General features: G+C 42.5%; 1 protein-coding gene and 1 pseudogene across 2 annotated transcripts in view; both read right to left on the bottom strand.

Moving 5' to 3' along the window:
- The window catches only part of ZNF213 (zinc finger protein 213), a 13,982-nt gene extending 13,047 nt beyond the window's left edge, over positions 1-935 (bottom strand). For both annotated transcript variants that reach the window (XM_043979775.1, XM_043979777.1), the window contains exon 1: positions 435-935. The gene's annotated coding sequence lies outside the window, so the exon portion shown is untranslated. The remainder of the gene's footprint in view (positions 1-434) is intronic.
- Positions 668-17,525, bottom strand: LOC122752841 (annotated as a pseudogene).
- Between the last annotated feature and the right edge of the window lie 5,700 nt (positions 17,526-23,225).

Consider the following 23,225-nt stretch of genomic DNA (forward strand, 5'->3'; position numbering starts at 1 on the left):
AAGTGGAGGTGATGGGGAGTACATTTCATATCTGAGAGACAAAGGCACAAAGACAGATAAAATGTTGAGTTAGGGGAACAGAGGAGGGAAGAGAATAAGCATTTATTAAGCACCCATATACCAGACGCTGTGCTAAACCAGAGTTTCGGGCACAGAGAGTAATCTACAGAAGCACCTCACTATGACAGCAGGAAGAATCTGTTCAGCACAAAGAGGCAGACAGAATGCACAAGGAGAAACTCACGGAGCGAAGGCTCACTTCCAAAAGGACAACCTCAGTTTCCATACCTGTATGACAGGAATGATATTTGCACTAGGCATGACTCCACTTTGCTGCACTATCATGTACTTAATGTTTGACCAACTAAATGCAACAAGTCATCTGACCTCTGTGACCTCGGTAACATGGATACGATATTAAATGCCTGTCCTACCTCACTCAGAGACGTGGGAAGCGGTCTCGGTGAACGGTAAAGCGCTGCAGTCGGGTGCGCTGTCATCATTACTCCAATTATAATTGCTGCGGTGGCTCTGGGCCCCTCCGTCCGCCCGTCGGCCAAGGGGCGGCGCCTGGGCATCCGGCCTCGCCCGGGCGCCGTCGGCCGGGGTCCCCATTGCGTCCCCTCGGACTCTGCCCAGCGGCTCAGGGACCGAAAACCAACCGACATCAACCGCTCGCCGGGACCCTGCCAGTCCCTGGGGCTCCGCGGGTTGCGGAGACCGGCACTAGCCTTCTCGGGACACTGCGGGGGGCTCTCGGAGGCGGGCGCGGGGGGGGGACGCCGAGCCGCCCCAGCCCCGCGTGGATGCCGCGCCCCCGGGAACACTTAGTGCCCGCTGCGGTAGAAACTGCAGCTTCGGGCTCAGCTACCAAAATCCCGACCCTGACTTTCCCGCGGAGCGTTCTGGGAAACGAAAGCGCGGTCAGGGAACTGCCAGAAATAGGGACTGCAACACCCAAGATGCATGGCGGCCTCATCCGGAAGTTAAGTCTACCTTTTTTTAACCAATGGACAAGGAGGATAATTTATCCGAGCTGATCGGAGCCGACTTGATGGACTTCCGGGGCCGGGGGGTGTGGTGGGGGTGTTACCCTGGGCACTGTAAACTCCAGCATCATCTTTTTTTTTAAATGTTACAATCTGGAACACCTAGGTCTTGGGACTTGGAAATTCGAGGTGAAGCTGAAAAAACGCCACTGTCGCGAAAGGGAAGGAACCTAAACTCTCTCTGTTCTGCCAGAAGGGTCTTGGGACTTGTAGCTGACCGGCCCTTCCTTCCACGCCGGCCATCTAGGTGCCACCCGAATAAACGGTGAGTCGGCCTTCTGGGGTCTGGAGGGCATTCAAGTTGTCTGAGCTCTGAGAGAGGAAGTGAAGTAGGGGCTGGGAAAACGCCCCTCTCTGAGTGACTCAATCACTCCCACCCTTCCTTAATTCCTCTGACCTCTTGGGCTAGAAGCATACTGGGCGTTATAGTTTGGGAGGGAGTTTTCAGGCGGATGTAGTCTAGGAAGAGGGACTTCTTGGGGGATGTAGTACGAGAGAGAAGTTTCCTACGAGGTGTTATATGAAAACAGAAGAAGAGGGGTTTCCTGGGGATGTAGTCCTAGAAGGAGGCGCTTCCCCGGGAATGTAATGGAAGAGAAGTTTACTGAGGGGTATGGGCTGTGAAGGAGGAAAGTCATTTATGATCCTCTGTTGAGCGCCAGGACTGACATCAGAAGGTATCCAGGTGTCTCGTTTCACAGCTGAAGAAACGCAGGTTTAGAGCTGTTAAATGACTTGCCAAAGAGCTCAAAAGAGGACCACCATGAAGGATGTGGTCTGGGAAGGAGGGAGGAGTGACCTGAAGGATGTCTCACGAACAAGAGAGGGGCTTTCTGGGAGATGTAGTCTGCGCCGGAGGGAGGATCATCCCCCGGGGATGAAATCCTGGAATTGGAAAAATTATATTTGTGGCTTTAGGAATGAGGCCAATGCTTTGACTCTTGACGCTGTGGCCAAGTAAGGCCTCTACTGCAGACAGGGAAGATTCGGGCTAGACTGATGGAGCACAGACATCCTTTTCTTTTCAAAGCCTAAGATCTCTTGCCTAAGTCTCAAGTGTCTTCAGCCCTCAGACCTCTGATCTCTTCCACAAAGATAGCAGGAGATACTTTGTTAAATGCTTTCCTAAAACCTTGGTAAATTGTATTACAGCATTTCTCAGATCTATCAGTCCAAAAACCCTGTCAAAAAAAGTGGGGGGAGGGGTCGCAGGTAGGTGGTGTTGCACTGGATAGAGCATCAGCCCTGGATTCAGGAGGAACTGAGTTCAAATGAGGCCTCAGACACTTAACACTTACTAGCTGTATGACCCTGGGCAAATCTCTTAACCCCAAGTGCCTCGCCAAAATTAAAAAAAAAAAAAAGGTGGGCTGGTTTAGCAACATCTCTGTCTTAATATACATCTATTTAAATTGCTGAGACTAAAAAAAATTCATCCTTGGGTGGTGATCAAGCCTTTTGCTGGCTAACCTCTCTCAATTTAGCTAGGCTGGTCCTTAAGACAACAACTATGCAGTCTATCACCAGCAGTTATTAAGTCTATATTCAAAGCTTTTCCAGCTAGGTAGGATATGCCAGTTACACTTCAGGAAGTCAGGACACCCTTCATTCCACAAGGAAGCATTAGAGTAAAGCCTCGGTGGAGGAATAACTGACATTTATATAGTGCTTTACATTAATCTCATTTGATCCATAAGATCTCCCTGTGTCATAGGTAGTAGAATTATGATGCCTTTTTTTTAAAGATAGAGACTTCAAAAGTTAAGTGATTTGCCCAAGGTCACTTAGAATAAAATATACAAACATTTGCTAAACATTCTCATAGATACTGGGGAGATACAAAGTTTATATGACACAATACCTGTTCTCAAGTTAAATGGTACTTGAAATGGAAGCATTTTCCAGTCCCCTTCTACTTGCTTGCTGATCCATCTCATAGATGATAAGACACCCCAATGTACTTTAGAGTACTAAACAGCAGTCCCCAGTGAATGCTAACCTTCTTACTGTAGCTACACAGCATTTATATTCTGATTAGAAGATTTTTTTTTTTTTGCGGGGCAGTGGGGGTTAAGTGACTTGCCCAGGGTCACACAGCTAGTAAGTGTCAAGTGTCTGAGGCCGGATTTGAACTCAGTACTAATGAATCCAGGGCCGGTGCTTTAATCCACTGTGCCACCTACCTGCCCCTGGTTAGAAGAATTAAAAGTGAAGTCAGAGGGGCAGCTAGATGGCGAAGTGGATAGAGCACCGGCCCTGGATTCAGGAGTACCTGAGTTCAAATCTGGCCTCAGACACTTGACACTTACTAGCTGTGTGACCCTGGGCAAGTCACTTAACCCCAATTGCCTTACTTAAAAAAAAAAAAGTGAAGTCAGAAATTCAGGTCATAGAAAAACTTAATTGCATCTTTACTCTTTACTTTGTAACCTTCAACTCTGAGATTAAACATAATGCCCTATGAATGCCATAAGATCAAGTGCCCAAATCTAGGCAATTACAAAATAGCAAGATTAGCCATGGGCTAAGCCACTCTTCCTATTCCTGTATCACCCTCCTTAACTTCATCAGCTAGTTAAGCTTTGAGACCCAAAGCATAGATTTAGGAACCAACTACTGCCCTAAAATCCCTGAGCAACAGTGCAAATAGGCAAAATGTTTATCTTTGAAACAAAGCAGGGATGCAACCTTGAGAAAGGGAAAGTCTTTTTTGTGTGCACAGCTGTATCTCATAACCTGATCTGGGGATATTAGCATGAGATTTTATCTTTATACCCAGATCTAGACATATACATCCTTCCATAAGCACCTGGAAGCAAAATCTATAGTATCTGTCTTCAGGCTTTAATCACTTATTGAAGCTATGGTGGGGGGAAGGAATCTTCAATACACTTCACTAAAAATATATATTTTGTGTATCGGCTCTTTCATTTTCTTTCCAGTGTGCTTGTAGATTTACCATATAATAATCATTCTTTTTAGAGGGCACTGACTACTAAGGAAAGGAGAGATTGACCACTTCTTCAGTCTCTAAAAATGGCATCCAGGACTTAATGTAACATCTACCATATGCAAGACTCTAGGTTAGATGCTGGAGGTGTGAAGCCAAAAATGACAGTCCCTGTACTCTGGGAGCTTACACTCTTCTGGGTAAGGATATGACATAAACACAAATATAATTCAAGGTAAGGAGTAGGAGGGACAAAAGAAGAGATGCCACAAAGTCCTCTAGGAATGTTTGGAGGAGAGGAGAGCAATTTCCCATCTAGGGAGAAGAGAGAAGGCTACACAAAAACAAACAAACAATAACCAAAAAAAAAAAAAACCTGAGCAGATTTTTGAAGGAAAACAGATTCTGAACGATGGTAGTGACAAGGGAGAACAGAGTCTGGGACTCCTGCCCCAGTTATTCCACTGCTGGTTTACAGTTTGGGCTAAAGGTTAGAACTGAGTTGCAGTTCTGCTCTTAGAATCAGTCACACAGTTATATGTTGTTTCCAGAATTGGTTCCTTGCCCAATACAGAGCTAGGGCCAATGCTCATGACCACTCTTTTCTGTGCTGGATCTGTGACCCAGAAGATGGATTTTTAAAACAGGGGAAACCGGAGAGAGCGATTAATGTTCTCTTGCTGTAGCCTAAACTAGGGAGGTGGCAGTGAGTAAAGAAGAAGATAGATTCAAGAGATGTTATGGAGATAGAACTCATAGGAATTGGTAACTTGTTAGATTGGGGGCATGGGGGTTGAGGGACAAGAAAGATGATTCTGAGATTTTGAACCTGGGTAAGGGGAAGAATTGGAACAGAATGGGAGGAAGAGCAAAGGCAGCGATATTGGAGCTAATAGCCAGTAGGGATAGCTCACCCTTGACTGGGCAACTTGATGATGCTAAAGTTTTGAGAAATGGAAGGGATGGAATCAGTGGCAAAGATTATCCAGGAATGCCTATTTTACAAGTTAGGGACCATGGAAAGTCAGAAAGAAGATTCTGAGAAAGGAGCTAGTGGAAATATTCAACTGGCAAACCATGATGTCAAGGATGGGTATAGAAGCAAATGAAGTCAAGATGGATGAGATAAGACTAAGGATAACAGGAAAAGGTCAAGAGATCAAAGGCCACAATAAGAGAGTGGAATAAGTTTAAAGAAGAGAGTGGCATAGGCAGGAAAGGAGGACACGGGACAGAATGGAATTTAAGAGCTTGAGATCTTAGAGGAAGTGCAGTTCTGAGAAGTGTGAGAACTAATGAATTACCCAGGTGGTGTGTAGCTAAAGTGGTGTGGAAGGATGTGAACTGAAGGATAGAGGCAGCTGGGTGGTTTAATGCAGGGCTTCTTAAAACTTTTTCTACTCACAACCCCCTTTCAACCAACAAATTTTTAGTTTAATGCAAAGCTTCTTAAACTGTAGGTCAGAACCCCGTATGGGGTCACATAACTGAATGTGGGGGATGCAAAAAATTTGGCAACAGTAAAAAGTTATGTATACCTATTTTATATACCTATATACTTGGGGTCACATAATGATTTCTTGGGTGTAAACAGTCATAAGTGGAAAAAGTTTAAGAGGCCCCGGTTTAGTGGACAGAGCACTGGACCTCGATTCAAATAAAACCCTGGAAATTCACTGTGTGACCTTAGGCAAGTCATTTAACTTGTCTGCTTCAGTTCCCTATCTGTAAAATGGGGATAATAATAGTGGCTCCCTCCCAGGGTTGTTGTAAACAAATGAGATATATGTGTAAAGTACTTTGCAAACCTTAAAGCTCCATAAATGTTATTATTATTTTAACATTTTTTATATTTTTTATTTTCAACTGATCCTCAGTAGAAACAAAAAGGTACTTAATGTATTCAAAGTTACAGGAATGTATCTTTCCCCTATCCCCTTGTTGTGGTCATTATTATTATTATTACAATAAAGGTTAGAGGGGTTGTTTAGTACCCTGCTGAAGGATAATGAAATATTGCTGTCAACCTGACAACAACAAATGTATTCTGTCAACTCCTCCTGGGAGAACCTAGGTACTAGACCTGCCATCTACCACCTATGTATGTGACCTCTACAGAACCCCACTTTCCTCATTTGTGAAATAAGTTGGTCTAAATGATCTCTAAAGTTATCCCAACTCTAGATCTTTGTAATCCTTTAGTAGCTATACCAATTTTGCAAGTTGCAAAATATTCAATATATTCCTCAGTCCACACTGTACCTTTAGTACTCGATTTTGCAGTCTTATATTTGTCAATAACCATTTTAGGTAGATATTTATGTCTTGTCCCCTCAAATGGAGGCCAAGGATCATGTCTTCATAGTGCTAGTGTGATAGGACCCCTACCAGGGCTAACTCCTCCAACCGGGTTAGGCTAGTATTACCTTGAAAAGTGACAAAGATATCCATAGGACTTTACTGGCTGGGGACTAAGACTTGGCCTGCAATTCACCTTCCTGGTAGCCTCTGTCAATATTGATGTGGTTTCCTGATTAGCTAAGAGTCTAACAAGGTACATTCCTGGTGCATTCTGGGCTCTCCAGACTTGTTGGACTATCCAGGATCACATGAGTCATCACAACCTACCCTGATGGATGACCAGATACTTTTCCATATGGAGACAAGAGGGGACGGATCTACCCAAAATACTGGATTATCTTTTTTTTCTGTATATATATATATATATATATATATATATAATATATAAAATATATAAAAATTATATATAATTATATAATAATTATATAATATAATATATAATATAATTATATATAATATTTATATATAAATATATATAAATATATATATATATAAAATATATATTTTTCTGTATATATATATATATATATATATACAGAAAAAAAAGATAATCCAGTATTTATATATCCTTTGTATGCTGTAGCTTAGTTAAACTTGTGTTAACTATTGGAATGACCTCATTTTGTTCTGATATACTGGAACCCAGTTTCATGGACCAAGTAGGGCCCATCCCTGCTATTTGGCACAGTCAGTTAGTGGGATGAGATAGCTCCGAAATGCTAGTTTGGAGATGGTACTCCCTGGACTAAGTTTCTTTGTTCCCAGATGCATCCTTGCCTTTATTGTGCCAGTTCCTACCTCCATCAACAGAGCCCTTTTGACATGTGCTCTAACAAGCTCCATTAGCTGCCCCTCACCCTTCATTGCCTGATCCTTAAAAACCAAGATCTCGGGGGCAGCTAGATGGCACAGTGGATAGAGCACCGGCCCTGGAGTCAGGAGTACCTGAGTTCAAATCCGGCCTCAGACACTTAACACTTAATAGCTGTGTGACCCTGGGCAAGTCACTTAACCCCAATTGCCTCACTAAAAAAAAAAAAAAACCAAAAACAAACCAAGATCTCTGTTGTCAGTTGCCCCTAGAGACTAAATTGCTTCTGAGGTTCCTTCCAGCCCTAAATCAATGATCTATGAATAGCAAAATTGGGGTGAGGGGGTGTGGATAGGTTATAGGGATAAATGATAATAGCTGGAGTTATCAAAAACCATCCAGTGTAGTTAACACCAAATAATATCAGGTGGGGGGAGGGCAGTGAAATAGGAGTATCTTGTTATACCACTTCTTAGAACGATCCAGTGTGGCCTATGAAGGTGGACAGCACCTGGCAGCTTATGATCTACTACAGAGAGCTGAATAAGGTTATCATCTCCATCACTACAGCTGTACCTGAACAACAACGCCATAGACTGGGCAACCCAGGCCCACTGTGAGACCTATGAGGTGATTAACCTCACCAATGCTTCTTTCTTTATTACTATGACTGAGACTAGTAAGAAACAGTTCTCTTTCATGTAAGAATCCACTCTACTTTTATCATCCTTCCCCATAGTCACCAGAACACTTCTCATACTGCCACATTCTGATGCACAATGACACAAAAGAGGCTTCTCTACATGAGTGCATTGATGTGCCCCACTACACTGATGATACTGTTGACTGGGCCAGATGAGACTGCATTGACTAAGCCCCTACATCAGATGTTGGTCCTTAAGAGGGACAAAGAGTGGAAAATCAACTAAGAAATTCCAGGGTTCAGCCTGCTCAGTCCAGTTTTGGGGAAGAGAGTGAATATTCTGAGTAAGCTACTGACACTCACTTCCTCACAATCTAAGAAAAAAGTAGTTTTATTGAACTTGACCTTTTCCACCTGGGTATCCTCATGGCCTCTATTTTCCAAGTTGGAGCTGCTAGGTGGCACAGTGAATAAAGCAATGGCCCTGAAGTCAGGAGGACCTGATTTCAAATCTCACCTCAGACGCTTACTAGCTATGTGACCATGGGCAAGTCACTTAACCCCAATTGCTTTAAACATCCGGGGCCATCTCCAGTCATCCAGATGTATATCTTGCCAGTGGACCCAGATGGCTCTGGAGGAAAGTGAGGCTGGTGACTTTGCACAGCCCTGCCTCACTTAAATCCAGTCCACTGCAAGTAATGACATCACCCTGATGATTCTCATTGAAAATGAAGGACAATTTTCCAAGTCATTCTTTCAAGTGCGATTCCCAAAAAAGCTACATTCTTTGAAGATCTAAAGCAAGCTATTTAGCATTCTCTCCTCTGGGTCCTTATGACTCTGCAGGGCACGTGTGTTTTTGGAGTTCTCTATCCAAAGAGATCATGCCAAGTATAGCTTTTGGCTGGCTTCAGGGGGTGGTCAGAAGAAGAAACTCTTTGACTTCTGGAGCTGTAAGTTTTCCCAACGCAACAACTCACTTTTGGAAATTAGTTTCCTTGGGGGCAGCTAGGTGGTGCAGTGGATAAAGCGCTGGACCCAGATTCAGGAGGACATGAGTTCAAATGTTACCTCAGACACTTGACATTTACTAGCTATGTGACCCTGGGCAAGTCATTTAACCCTTACTGCCCCACCAAAAAAAAGAAAGAAAAAAGAAAATTCGTTTCCACACCCAGAATTCCTTCATTAGTAAAATAAGGATTGGATCCATACATAGCCCTTCTCCCATTTTTCTGATGTCCTTAAGATCACAGATTTACAACTAGAAGGGATATTAAAGAAAATCCAGTCCAAACCCCTTTTTTATAGATGAGAAAACTAAAAGAGGTTAAGTGACCTATCCAAGGTCACCACTATGAATGTATTTACTTTAGGGAAGCATGCTTTCCACAACATGTGCAACAACCAAACTTTCAGTGATGGGGGTCATACTGCCTTCAATGACACTTACTCTACTTTTGGACTTGTTAGTAAGGTTTTCTTTACATCAGGTCAAATTTTGCCTCTTTGTAACTTTCAGCCACTGCTTTTACTTCTGACCTTTGGGGGTCAGTAAAACAAGTCTGATCCTTCTTCCCTATGGCAATCCTTAAAATATCTGAAGACAACTATCATATTCCTAAGCCTGCTATTTCCCAGGCTACACATTCCCAACTCCTTCAACCAATTCCATATGCCATGTCCTCAATTTCTTCATCATCTTTGTTAGCCTCCCATAGATATCACTAATCATTCCTAAAATGGAGTGCCCTTAAACAAACACAGTCCCCCGGACCTGGTCTATCCAGGACAGAGACTTGCACCACCTCACAGGAGGGCTGTAAAGAAAGTTCTTTGTCACTTGTAAAGCCTATATATATATATATATATATATATATATATATATATATTGTGTGTGTGTGTGTGTGTGTGTGTGTGTGAGGCAATTGGGGTTAAGGGACTTGCCCAGGGTCACACAGCCAATAAGTGTTAAGCGTCTGAGGCCTGATTTGAACTCGGGTACTCCTGACTCCAGGGCCGGTGCTCTATCCACTGCACCATCTAGCTGCCCCTAAAGCCTATATTATTAATGTAGGCTTTTATCATAAACACTCAGAATTTAATGAAAATCCTCCCACTACACTTGATATGTAAGACTTTTCATCAGTTCTGTAGTCTCTTTCCAGCAGAAAATAGTACAAGGAGAGTCTAGGACAAATATCTATAGGAAGGAAGAAAAACAACTATTGGGGTGTTTAATCTGGATAAGAAAAAGCAATTTAAAACAACTATTCAGTGTGGGTGCTCACACCATAGATGGCAATTTCTCCCTTCTCTTCTCATCCAATTCTTTTCCATGTCTTTCCATACTTACTGTGTAGAAGATCCATTCAATGCCTTTCTTGATTATTAAAATTTTACCTGGGGGTAATAATGTAGCACAGGGGCTATTCACTTATTGTCTCATATTTTTGCCATACTACTTCTTGTATACAACTTCGTGGCTTACTTCTACCATGTGTCTATCTATTGCCCTTTGGCAATATATAATTTCCTGAGACTGTGATGGTAGTGTACAAAAAATTAATTATTAATAACTATATCTAACCTGGAAAAATTATATAATTGGATTTATGAAAAATTATGAGTATATGAAAAATGATAAGTTTAGAGAAATTATAATTGGGCCATAAGTCCCTTTGTGGTCGCCATTAAAATGCAAAATATTTTTGATGACTAACTTAATTTGGGGGGACTAAAGCTGACTGGAGGACTAAACTTTCTGAGTGGAGGACTAATCTGGGGACTTTTGACTATTTGGCTATCTGACTTTGTTAATTTAATGTGGGCTGTTTGTAAAGTTCCACCACACTGCTCCACTCCCAAATTGATAAACTAAAGATTAAAAAGCCTCTTAACCAAATAAAAAAAGCAGAGTTTATTTATGAGATACTGTTGAAAATTAAGAATACAGGGAAATAAAATGTACAACCTGACTGCTTTCCTGCGGTCTCTTTCCACTATGTCTCTTTCCCACCTGCTGTGATTCGAACTGGGCTTTTTCACTCAGCTGAAGCTGAGGAGGAGGGGGAGAGACCCTGAGGGCCTAAGGCTTTCTAATCTCAGCCTAAAGGTAGGGTCCCCAAATCAAAATAAATTTCCACAGTACATAATTCACAGCCATCTAGCTTTACCAGAAGAATGATGTTGAGAATATAGGCTTTTGCTGAAGCAAGCCAAGTATAATTGAAAGTACTGAAATCCAATGATACTCTACTCCAGTCTGGGTCCAGTTCATTGTCTGTTATTCCCTACATTCTTTTTTTTTTTTTTTTTGTGGGGCAATGAGGGTTAAGTGACTTGCCCAGGGTCACATAGCTAGTAAGTGTCAAGTGTCTGAGATCGGATTTGAACTCACGTCCTCCTGAATACAGGGCTGGTGCTTTATCCACTGTACCACCTAACTGCCCCCCCCCATTCTTTAACACTGAAATTCGACAAATACACAATTGACTATTTTTTAGTGAGGCAATTGGGGTTAAGTGACTTGCCCAGGGTCACACAGCTAGTAAGTGTTAAGTGTCTGAGGCCAGATTTGAACTCAGGTCCTCCTGACTCGAGGGCCTGTGCTCTATCCACTGAGCCACCTAGCTGCCCCCACAACTGACTATTGACAATGAAAACTTAGTACAAATTGTCCTCCATCAAATATAGAAATAGGTTTAAGGGGAAGCTAGGTGGTGCAGTGGATAAAGCACCAGCCCTGGATTCAGGAGGACCTGAGTTCAAATCCGACCTTAGACACTTGACACTGACTAGCTGTGTGACCCTGGGCAAGTCACTTAACCCCAATTGCCTCACCCAAAAAAAAAAAAAAAAAAGGAAAAAGGGAAGGAAAAAAAAAGAGATTCACATTAGAAATAGGTTTACAATGTAGATCTGATGGGTAGCTTAAATATACCTTCCTGATAACAAAGTTTATCAGGCTTCAGTATGAACCATAGGGAAAAGTTAATGTTCTCACAAATTGTAAAGGTGGAAGGGACTTTAGAGACAACCTAAACTCCTTTTTTTTCTAGTTGAGGAAACAGGCCTAGGAGTTAAATGACTTGCCAAAGGAAGCAAAGCTAGGATCAAACTTGGACCAGGTATCCTGAAACTAGGTCTTATGCATTTTCCATTTCATACTGACCTCCCTAAAGATCATCAGCACATCCCTGTACCTTTGACCTGCATGACTCTAAAAATGTGGTCTGCTGCAGATCTGGAGTATCCATCCAGACCTCAAGAAAGCCTGCCTTTTCATTCAAATATTTTCATCAGTAATCTCAATGTATGTGTAGATCATTCTCATAAAAATTTTAAGTAAAGTAAGTAAAGATATGGATTGGTATTGATGTTCTCTTTAACACTTTTGGAGGGCATTAATATTGTCTGATTTTTTTTTCCTTGCCCGCAAGACTGTAAAACAGTCCTTAAATGTTTCAAAGCTATGCTGCATGGGGCATGGAGTTCCTTGGTGTGTCCTTATCTGGTCCAGTCACACTTCCTGACTTCATCTTTTAAATGCCATTTCATATTCCCCATATAGCACACAAATGTAATTGTCAGGGGCAGCTAGGTGGCACAGTGGATAGAGCACCGGCCCTGGATTCAGGAGTACCTGAGTTCAAATCCGGCCTCAGACACTTAACACTTACTAGCTGTGTGACCCTGGGCCTCCAATTGCCTCACAAAAAAAAAAAAAAAAGAAAGAAAAAGAAACAAATGTAATTGTCCCTACAAAGTGCAAGGTGTTAGGGATAGGAAGACAAAAATGGGGGGGAAAATAGTCCCTGCCCTGAAGAAACTTATATTCTATTATCACTGATGATGAAATTAGATTAATATATTACTATTGAAAATCATTTACTGCGTCTCTTTTTGTGGTGGTAAGGAATTAGAAATTGAGGGGTTGCCCATCAATTGGGGAATGGCTTAAACAAGTTGAAGTAAATGAGTATAATGGAATACTATTGTGCTGTAAGAAATGATGTACAGGCAGATTTCAGAGAAACCTGGACTTGCATGAACTGATGCTGAGTGAGATGAGCAGAACAAGAACACTGTATACAGTATCAACAATATTATGTGTTGATCAACTGTGATAGACTTGATTCTTCTCAGCAATACAATGGTCCAAGATAGTTCCAAAGGACTCATGATGGAAAATGCTCTCCAAATCCAGAAAAAAAAAACAAAAAACTGTGGAATCTAGATGCAGATTGAACCATACGATTTCTATTGTTTTTGTTGTTGTTTTTCTTTTTCCTCTGATTCTTCTGTCACAGCATGACTAATGCAGAAATATGTTTAATGTGATTGTACATATATAATCTACATCAGATTACTTGCTGTCTTGAGGGATGAAAATTTGAAACTAGAAATCTTATAAAAACAAATGTTGAAAACTATCTCTACATGTAACTGGAAAATAATAAAATACTTTTATGAAAGAAAATAAATAAAAGATAAAGTTAGTAAAACTAAGGCAAAAAGAAAAAACGGGGTCTAGCTGCTCTTAAAACATGCCAATGAAAAAATAAAAATTTAAGGGAAAAAAAAGAAAATCATGTACCATTTTCTATTTGTTGTCTTCCTGACACTTTTATCTATGAATGGCCTTGTAATCATTTAACAGTGTTGGGTCACCCACCAAGTTTTCATTTCTACCATTTAAAAATGTTTTATGAGGCAATACTCATTGTAACCCTATGCCATCTTCCTTTGTAATGTTATTTATAAATAAGTTTGTATTCTAAATTATGTTGCTTTTGGCTTCCATCTCTCCCTGACTGGCAAGTAGATTGCTGGATAAGGTAGGTTCTGGGCTCTTTTGACCCCCACATTGTGCTGCTTTAAAACATTGGTTAAACTGTTGTAGCAATTAGTGATATTCAAATTCAATATCTTTGCCTTTTCCCATTTCTGATTTTTATCAACAGCTCATCTGAAATTACTCAATTCTTTGCTATATCTTATCTTTTCCCTTCTAATGTAATGCTGATTTTTTCCTTTAACTTGTTAATGGTCTAATTCGGATATTACTCCCACATAAACAATAATTTCCTCTTTGGTCACACGATATATTTCATTTTTTGTGATGTGTAGTGCTCATGATGTCCAGAACCTCTTGACTCTTATGGAAGAGAGAATTCATGAGATAATTGAAAAGCACTGAAATAATGGTGTGAGGTCCTTTAGGTGAAGGTTTGGCTACTTATTGTTGGTATTTCCCCCAAGAAACCTCTTCAAAATCTAAATTCCTCCTCTGGTATTGAATAGCTTGCTAACTCAAAAATTATTGTGAAAAACACAGAGTGGACAGGGAGGAAAGGGAGATTTCCTTAGCTAGGAAAGACTAGAGAATACTATGCCCCTGAAGCTTTATCTAGATAAGAATATCTGATGTTCAACATGTTTTTTGTTCTGAGCTCTCAGTGAGCTTATATAATGGGTTTATAGTGTTATATACTATAAATTTCCTAGAATGCTTTAGCCAAGAATAGAAGACACTTGTTTTTAGAATTCTACAATTCTGTATACTTCCATCCCCAAAGAATATACCGTTTCTCATCAGAGCTCCCAGAATTGTTTCCTTTTCTTGCTGCTTTCCAAGTACATTCCATTTCATGTTCCAAATAAAGTTCCCCAGTCTCACTCTATCACTTTTTCCTGTCTAGTAGGTGAGGCATTAGGGAAATTAGGACCAGAAATGTCAAAGTTCAAACTGGCACATGGTGACTGTGGCACATGAATTCTGATACTGAATGAGATTTGAGCTCCTACTGAAGCTTTTCCCACAACAGTTACATTCATAGGGTTTCTCCCCATTTGGGGTTCTCTCATGCCTGATGAAGCTCAAGCTTCGACTAAAACATCTTCCATATTCACTGCATTTATGAGGTTTCTCCCCAGTATGGGTCCGCCAGTGTTTTCTCAGGTCAGAGCTCTGACTGTAGCTTTTCCCACAATCACTGCATTTATGTGGTTTCTAACCTGTATGGTTTCTCTGATATTGAATGAGATGTGAACTCCAATGAATGTTTTTCCACATTCATTACATTCATAGGGCTTTTCCCCCAAGTGGATTCTCTGACGTTGAATAAGCTCCATATTTTCTTGAAAATTCTTTCCACATTCATTGCGTTTATAGGGTTTATCTCCTGTCTGATTGTGATGATGCTTTAGAAGGTCAGAGTTCTGACTGAAACGCTTCCCACATTCATTTACATTTGTGGGATTTCTTACCTGTATGGTTTCTCAGGTGTTGAATAAGATTGGAACTCAAACTGAAAGGTTTTCCACACTGACTACACTCATAAGGTTTTTCTCTTGTGTGAATTCTCTGGTATTGAATAAGGTGTGAGCTCCAGGTGAATGTTTTCCCTCAGTCATGACATTTATGTAAATATTTTCCCCCTATATTTATTCACCTATGCTGTGCAAGCTCAGAACTCTGGTTGAAGCTTTTCCCACATTCAGGATATGTATAGTTTTTCTCTCCTGAAGGAATTTTTTGGTGGAAAATCATGTCTGCAAGATCCTTGGAGGCTCTTTTCTGGAGATTTAGTTTTGCCTATTTCTCTGGTAGAGAAGTTTCTGATATATTCTCATTTTCCCAGGCTCCTCCTCCTTTCAAATTCTGAAAATCTCCTTTAGGTTTCTGTGACATGTTTAAATGTGTTTCCAATTTCCCAGAAATTTTCTCTTGTGTATTCTCTTTTTCACTGTGTCTCAAAACCTGCAAATATAAAATGAAGTTTTATACAAACAGTTAACTCATTTCCTATGCCATGGAGAAAGGAAGCCATGGAAGAAAGAATAGATTACAGGCATATCCCACCTGAAATTATTCACGGTCATGATATACTATGTGAAACATGACATATAACATGTAAACTGAAACAATGTTACCAACAAGCAGTTAGTTCTATGGGAACAATTACACAAATGGGCCATAAAGAAGAATGACGTTCAGGAGACAGTTGTTACATATTGGAGTAAATGTAGGTGTATCTTTTTTTTTCTTTTTCCTTTTGGTGCGTTTATTCTAGGGGATTCACACAGTGAGAAATGGGGGGTGCTTCTCAATTCCACAGCTCTCACCCACTCCCGCTAGGATTTTACTGGCCACACTATAGGGATCCAGCCAGAGGAGCCTGGGCTGGCCTGTGGGGCCAGTGGCTTCTGTCCATGGGTCTCTGGCGGAGTGGTCCCAAACCTCCCCTGCAAGCCCAAGTTGCCTTTGCCAGTGTTCTTTCACTCGTCTCTGTCCAGTACAGCATGAATGCTCCCCTGTTCGGCTGAATGGCTGGGATGCAGGTCACCAGCCAGCCGGTGACCATCTTCAGCACAGCCTCTGTGTTCAGGCAAGCTACCTCTGAGAGAGAGATGACTGTGAGAGCCGAGGAGGCCAAGTGAGCAGCCAGCCATGGCCCTGCCTGAGGCACAGAGGAAGGTGCCAGACAGGCAGGCACACAGGGATTCTGCTCTGTGCCCTCTTCCTGGAGGGGCAGGGGCAGTAGACTTACGTAGGCTTTGGAGCTCAGGCTGGACATCTCAGGAAGGCTAGGGATGGGTTTGTTGGCAAGGCCAGAGGATCCTGCAGCAAATGGGGTGAGTCAGGGGAGCCCCGGTAAAGAGGTTATTCCCCATGGGGTTCCCCTGGTGCCCAGCTCCCAAGGCTCTCACCTGGCTGGGGCCAGATCCCTGGGGCCGAGGGGCCAGCACAGGCCCAGCCTCCTGGATGAGTTGCTACAGGTTACACTGTCTGAGCTCTCAGTTCAACTCCTCCACCTCCTGGGCCTGGGCCTGGATGGGTGGGAGAGGGGAGCTATGAAGGGGCCTGGCCCCTTCCTTCAGGATAAACTAGTGGGTGGTGGGTCAGGCTGGCCTCACTTGCAGGCTCTGCTGGGCCTCCGCCAGGGCCCAGCCCACCACAGCCAGGCTGCTCTCCAGCTTCTCACTCTGCAGGCCCTGGGTCTGCAGGTCCCACTGGAGCCGGGCAGCCACCATCTCATCCTGTGGTCTCTGGGCGCCAGGCACCTCCTGTTGCTGTTGCCTCCAGCGGATCTCCTCCTCCAGGGCTCGGGCCTGAGGATCCAGCTCCCGCAGGCAGCAGACACAGTCCTCAGTGGTAGCCTACAACTCCCGCATGTGGCCCTGGTGCTCCAATTCCTGGTCCAGTTCCCGCCGGAGCTCCTCTTCCCAGAAGCCCTCCTCGGCCTCATTGCTCTGGACCAGGTGCTCCAGGCCCCACAGCTTCCCTCCTACATTCTCCTTTGCTGGGACGGAGCTCCTTCCTGGAGGGGGGGAGGGCCACCCCCTATGGGGCTCACAGGGGGCAGGGGGCTGGGGCCTGTGGGGAAGGCTGGCCTGCTCTGGGGGAAGACAGGGGTCCAAGGCAGGCCGTTCAGCTAGGCTGGGCCCTGTCTACCATAGGACAAACTGGACGTAGTGGGCAAACTGTCCACATGTGGCCTGAGCTCCCACTGGGCACTGCTGGGGCAACATTTGCCACTCCTTGTCCCAGAGCCGTTGGATGAGCACATAGTGGCCAGTCTGTCCTAGGGCTTGGGCTAGGGCAGTGACCACTTCCTCACAGGTGGTCTGCTTGGAGATGCCGCAGACCATGCATTGGACTCCATCCACCCACACCTTCAGCTCCATAGGGGCAGGGCCGGGGCATCCCACCCGTGACCCTCCGGGCCTCTCCCCGCAGCTCCAAACTAACCAACCTCACTCTGGCTGCGGCTCCAGCCAGTGTAGGTGTATCTTAAGTTCTAGCTCAGACAGTAATGATCTGATTTGCATCTCAAGAAAATATGTTACTCTAAATAAAGTGATTAATAACTAGAAATATAGTGAAAAAATGAGGGAATGTAGTAGTGGGAAATTTTAGGGTCAGAAAGTGAAGGGCGGAGTTGTACATAACATTCATTTGTCTAGGCTAGAAAAGTTACCTGAGTTGGGAATCAAGAAACTAGTGGGAGTCAAAAATCTGTTTGTCAGATTTCATTTCAATCAAGGGTGGCATCTCAGATTGTTTTACAGCTCTTGACTTGCTCCTCACCTCTGTGGCTATCCGTCAAAACTGATTTCTCGGAACCCTGAGACCCAGGGATCCAAGGCTCTTCCTCCTTGAAATTGCTGGGATATCACATCAAATTTAGATAGAGAATATCCTGTTGAGAAAGAATAATCAAGAAGATGTCAAAGTTAGTGTTGGCTACAGAGTGCTTCCTCCCTCAGGTTCTTTCTTGGTTAAGAGGTAAGGGGATGGGGCACCTAGGTGGCACAGTGGATAGAGCACCAGCCCTGAAGTCAGGAGTACCTGAGTTCAAATCCAGCCTAAGACACTTAACGTTTACTAGCTGTGTGACCCTGGGCAAGTCACTTAACCCCAATTGCCTCACAAAACAAAAAAAAAGAGGTAAGGGGACAAATGAGACAATGTCTAAGGGGACTTTATGAAACAATACAGTTTAAAGAGAGACATCACAGATCTTTTATAAAACAATGCATTAAAAACATTACTAGGGGCAGCTAGGTGGTGCAGTGGATAGAGCACCAGCCCTGGATTTAGGAGGACCCGAGTTCAAATCCGGCTTCAGACACTTGATACTTACTAGCTATGTGACCCTGGGTGAGTCACTTAACCCTCATTGCCCTGGAAAAAAACAAAACAAAACAAGAGAAGGTTAAAGTTAAAAGGGATCATAGTGATCATTTACCCTAATCCTCTCATTTTAGAGAACAAACACAGACCTCATAAACCCTATCTTCCAAGTCCTTAACAGTGTCTTTTACTGTCCTCTAAATGTAGTTTCTCCTTTTCAAAAATTGAAATGGTATACAATGTTCCAATATGGATGGACAGCAAGCACATCTCAAGTAAGGTTGTGGTAAGGTTATAGGTTTTGTGAGTCACATCCTTGTTAATAAACACCAATATTATGTTGAGTTTTGTTGGGGTTTTTGTTTGTTTTTTAAACAACTGGCTAATTTCAAGATCATAGTGAGCTTGTAATATGGTACAATCAAAATCTCATGATTAAAAATGTCAGCTAGGGGTGCCAGGCTTGGAGGCAGGAAGACTTCTTTTCCTGAGTTCAAATCTGGCCTCAGATACTTACTAGCTGTGTGGCCCTGGGCAAATCACTTCACCCTATTTGCCTCAGTTCCTCATCTTTAAAATGATCTGGCAGGGCGGCTAGGTGGCGCAGTGGATAAAGCACCGGCCTTGGATTCAGGAGGACTTGAGTTCAAATCCAGCCTCAGACACTTGACACTTACTAGCTGTGTGACCTTGGGCAAGTCACTTTACCCTCATTGCCCTACAAAACAAAAAACAAAACAAAAATAAAATGATCTGGCAAAGGAAATTGCAAAGCACTCCAGTCTCTTTGCCAAGAAAACCCCAAATGGGCTCACAAAGAGTGAAACATGACTGAAAACTGAACAACAATCAACAATCTACTTAGCTTTTTCTGCTCTATATGTTGCCCTTGGAAGATTTTGCTTAATTGAAAAAAGTTATATAAATTGTCAAAAATGTAGTGGTCTAAGGAAATAAAACAGGATGGGCCTAAAAGAAATTGGGCCAAAGGCAAGTATTGATTTTAATGAAAACTCAAAATAGGAAGTCTCTTCCAACTCTATTCATATAATGCTATGATTTACTCCACTAATAGTGTCTTTTTTGAAGCAACTGAATTTCAAGTCATCAAATGTATCACAGCTATGACACAAGGAAAACAGAGAAATTTTGCAGGCTGGGAAAACTGACAGGCAGAAAGAATTAGAATGAAAGAAAGCTTGGGTCATAGCCACAGCTCAATGCACAGGGATACTTAGGGGAAATCCTCACAGAACAACAAGCCCCATTTTCTACTTTTCCAACAATCCTGTTCCTCCTGCCCATTCTGGTCTCCTTCCTCAGCACACAAATCTACATACATTCTTTTCACCTGTTGTTTCAGTTTCCCAAGTTGTCTCTGCAAATCTACCACTGTTGCCACAGCTTCCTTCACCGCTCTATGGATGTTGCTTCTTTGCTGGATGTTGAAGTTTTCCAGGAAGAAGTTAGAAACTACTCCAGCACCAGAAGCTCCAGGATCTGCTCTTTTGTGCTCATTTCTGGCCTCAGCCACCAGTGGCAAAGATCCCTAAACTGGCTGTGGGCCTTACATGACCCATCTGTCTCCCCATAGCAAGAACTCCTGAAGTGTTGGCCAAAAGTTTCTAGGCTAGTACTGTCTACGTTTAGGACAGACTTTTGTCTGTAAGAAGAATTCTCATGCAACTTCGGCGCTAGAGTATCATTTTTTTGTTCCTGTGAATCCAAAATTGGAGAGTTCAGAATTCCAAACTCCCCTTTTTCTTCAGCCATTATCTGTCTCAGAAGATGACTTTACTCAGCTGACTGAACTCTGGACCCCATCAAGCTTCTTCTCAGAGAATATTGGAGACTGAAAGCAATGAAAAGACATGAGTAGGATACTTTAAAAACCCTTCAACTTCATTCACCAGGCCCACCCAAAGTGAAGAAATTCCAAAAAATCATCCAGCGACTATCCTGGTTATACATTCTGTTCACATTTTGCAGCCTAGTGGAAAACTTTTAAAAACCCATTTTTGGCAGACACTTCCTTCTCATCAAAATGAAGTTCTCAAGGGAATCCAACGAGGGAAAGGATCAAGACTGGATGGCTGGAGTTTTCAGAAATGGGAGTTTTCCTTTTGTAAAAGGTAATAAAAACGTTAAAGAAAAATCCTAGGAGGCAGAGATTCCCGGGGACCCTTTGAAAGATTCTAAGAATAAAATGTTTGAGCTGAAAAAAGCCTTAGAAAAACAGAACATAAGATATTTGAGCTCCAATAGACCATAGAGCACCAACCTCTCCATATTACATATGAAGAAACTGAGGCCCCTAAGAAGTCAGTTGCACATTTTAAGTTAGCCACAGGTCTGGGACCAGTCCAGAATCTTTCCTGGGAGCTTCTATATATATGGGAGTTTTTCTCCCCAACCAGTATACTAATTCTTTTTAATAACACCAGCAGGTCACATTTTAAGGATCACAAGACGCTTGCAATAAGATAGGCAGTGCAAGTATAAATCCCTATGTTGCAGATAAGGAAACTTCTAGTCTAGAGAAGAGACCAGGGCCATGTAGCAAGTTATCTATGGGCAGTCGAACCCCAGTCTCTTGGCTCAATATAGGGCTCCTTACCGCACCAGCCACGCCGATCTCTGAAGGACCCTAGGCTTCCGGGGGCAGCCTCCACCAACACCCCCCCCCATTCCAGTCACTTCCCTTGCCTCTATTGGAAGAGGCTTCCTATCCCTGTCCCCCTCCACCTCGGCCAGGTCTGGGAACTTTTTGCCTCTCAGACTCGAAAGCAGGGGCCCCAGGACTCAGCAGAAATAAGTGTTACAGGAAGCCAGCTGACCCGGCTCAACCCCAAGACAAAGTTGCAAAGCTGCAGGTAGAGAAGGAGACCGGAAGTACCCTCTTCCTCCGCCCGAGACCCCCACCCCCCCGCAGGAACTCTCTAGGCTAACGAGAGGTCTTCGTCTCAGTGGTTTGACCGGGAACCACCTCGTCTTAGAAGTAGGAGATGGGAAACCATGACACGACTCTGAAGATCACAGAATCTGACTCTTGGAAGGGGACCTGAGACAGGGTCTAGTCCAACCTGTAACTAAACAGAAATGCCCTTCTACGACATCCCCAAGTGGTCGCCTAGCCTTTTGTCTGAAGAGTTCCAGTGATGAGCGAGCTCACTATTATGGCAATTTACCCCTCTTTGGGATAGCTCTGATTTGGAAGTTTCTCCTTTACATCAAGCCAAAAACCTACCTCTCTGCAAATTCCATTTTTTTTTTGTCAAGATTTATTAAAAATTCATTAGAGGGGGCGGCTAGGTGGTGAAGTGGATAAAGCACCGGCCCTGGATTCAGAAGTACCTGAGTTCAAATCTGGCCTCAGACACTTGACACTCACTGGCTGTGTGACCCTGGGCAAGTCACTTAACCCCCATTGCCCCGCAAAAAAAAAAAATGCATTAGAGATCAAAGAAAGAGGAAGAGGACCCATATGTACAAAAATACAGTTTTTCATGTGGTGGTGGTAGTGGTAAAGAATTGGAAAACGGAGGGGAGTGCCCATTAGTTAGAAAATGACTGAATGAATTATGGTATAGGAATATGATAAAATACTATTATGATGAAATGAAGAAGTGATGAAAGGTTGGTTTCAGAAAAACCTGGGAAGACTTGTATGAACTGATGCAAAGGGAAGTGAGCAGGGCAAGGAGGACAATTTATATAAGAACAATATTGTAAAGTCAAATGACTTTTAAAGACTTTAAAATACTGGTTCAGTGGCCAACCACAATTACAGAAAGTCCATGATGAAATATGGTACCCACCTTCTCATATAGAGATGATGTACTCTGAGTGCAAATTGGAACTTTTTTCCCCCCACATAGCCAATTTGGGAATTTGTTTTGCCTAACTATAGATGTTTGTAAGGAGGGTTTTGTTTTAATTGCTTTCTCAATGAGAGGGAGAGAGAAGACAGATTTTCATTTTTAAACATTTAATTTTATAAAATTTGGGATTTTTCGATACCAGACCTATTCTTGAAAATCTAAAACATGTGGTTAATATAATAACATATGTATATATGCATGTATATATGTCTCACATATACATGACAACTCATCCTGAAAACTTTCATAGGTCAAAGAATTCATGCAAACCTTTACATACCACAACACTCATATAGGTGCTCTTTCTAAGCTACTTCAAAAAGTTTCTTCTCAAACATCATTTTGCATTTGGATTGTCCCAGTTGACTTTTTTTTTTCCTCTTAAAGACAAAAAATGGTAATACTTCCAGAATCAACCCAGAGCTTTGGGAAAAATCAAGCTCCAAGAAATAAGGATCAGATTTGTCCTAGGAGGGCAAGGAAAAATACAGGAAGATAGAAGACAAATAAAGAATATTCTTTATTGTTTGTTTTCTTGTTATGTTAGATTTGTGTTATATTAGAATCTTCTAAATAAAGAAGATTTTAAGAATTAGAGTTCCTGACTTACAAAGTTATTAACAAAGGTTAAGGAAAAAAAGAAAAAAAAACAAAGGATAGGAAGCTAGGAAGTGGAAATCAGTAGGCTGAGGAAAATTTCTGGGGCCATGAAACCTGTTAACCCCTCCCAAGAACAAACAATAGGATTCTTGCCAACATTTCCTAGCAATTCCAGAGGAAAACCCTATACTTTTCACCTCATGTGTGCTTTTCTCCTTCCCATGTCCATTTATCAAAAGTCTGCTCTAAGAACTAGGTCAGATACCATCTCCTCCCATTAATCTT

This window comes from Dromiciops gliroides, chromosome 1, assembly GCF_019393635.1.
Source record: "Dromiciops gliroides isolate mDroGli1 chromosome 1, mDroGli1.pri, whole genome shotgun sequence".
NCBI classification, from domain to species: Eukaryota; Metazoa; Chordata; class Mammalia; order Microbiotheria; family Microbiotheriidae; genus Dromiciops; species Dromiciops gliroides.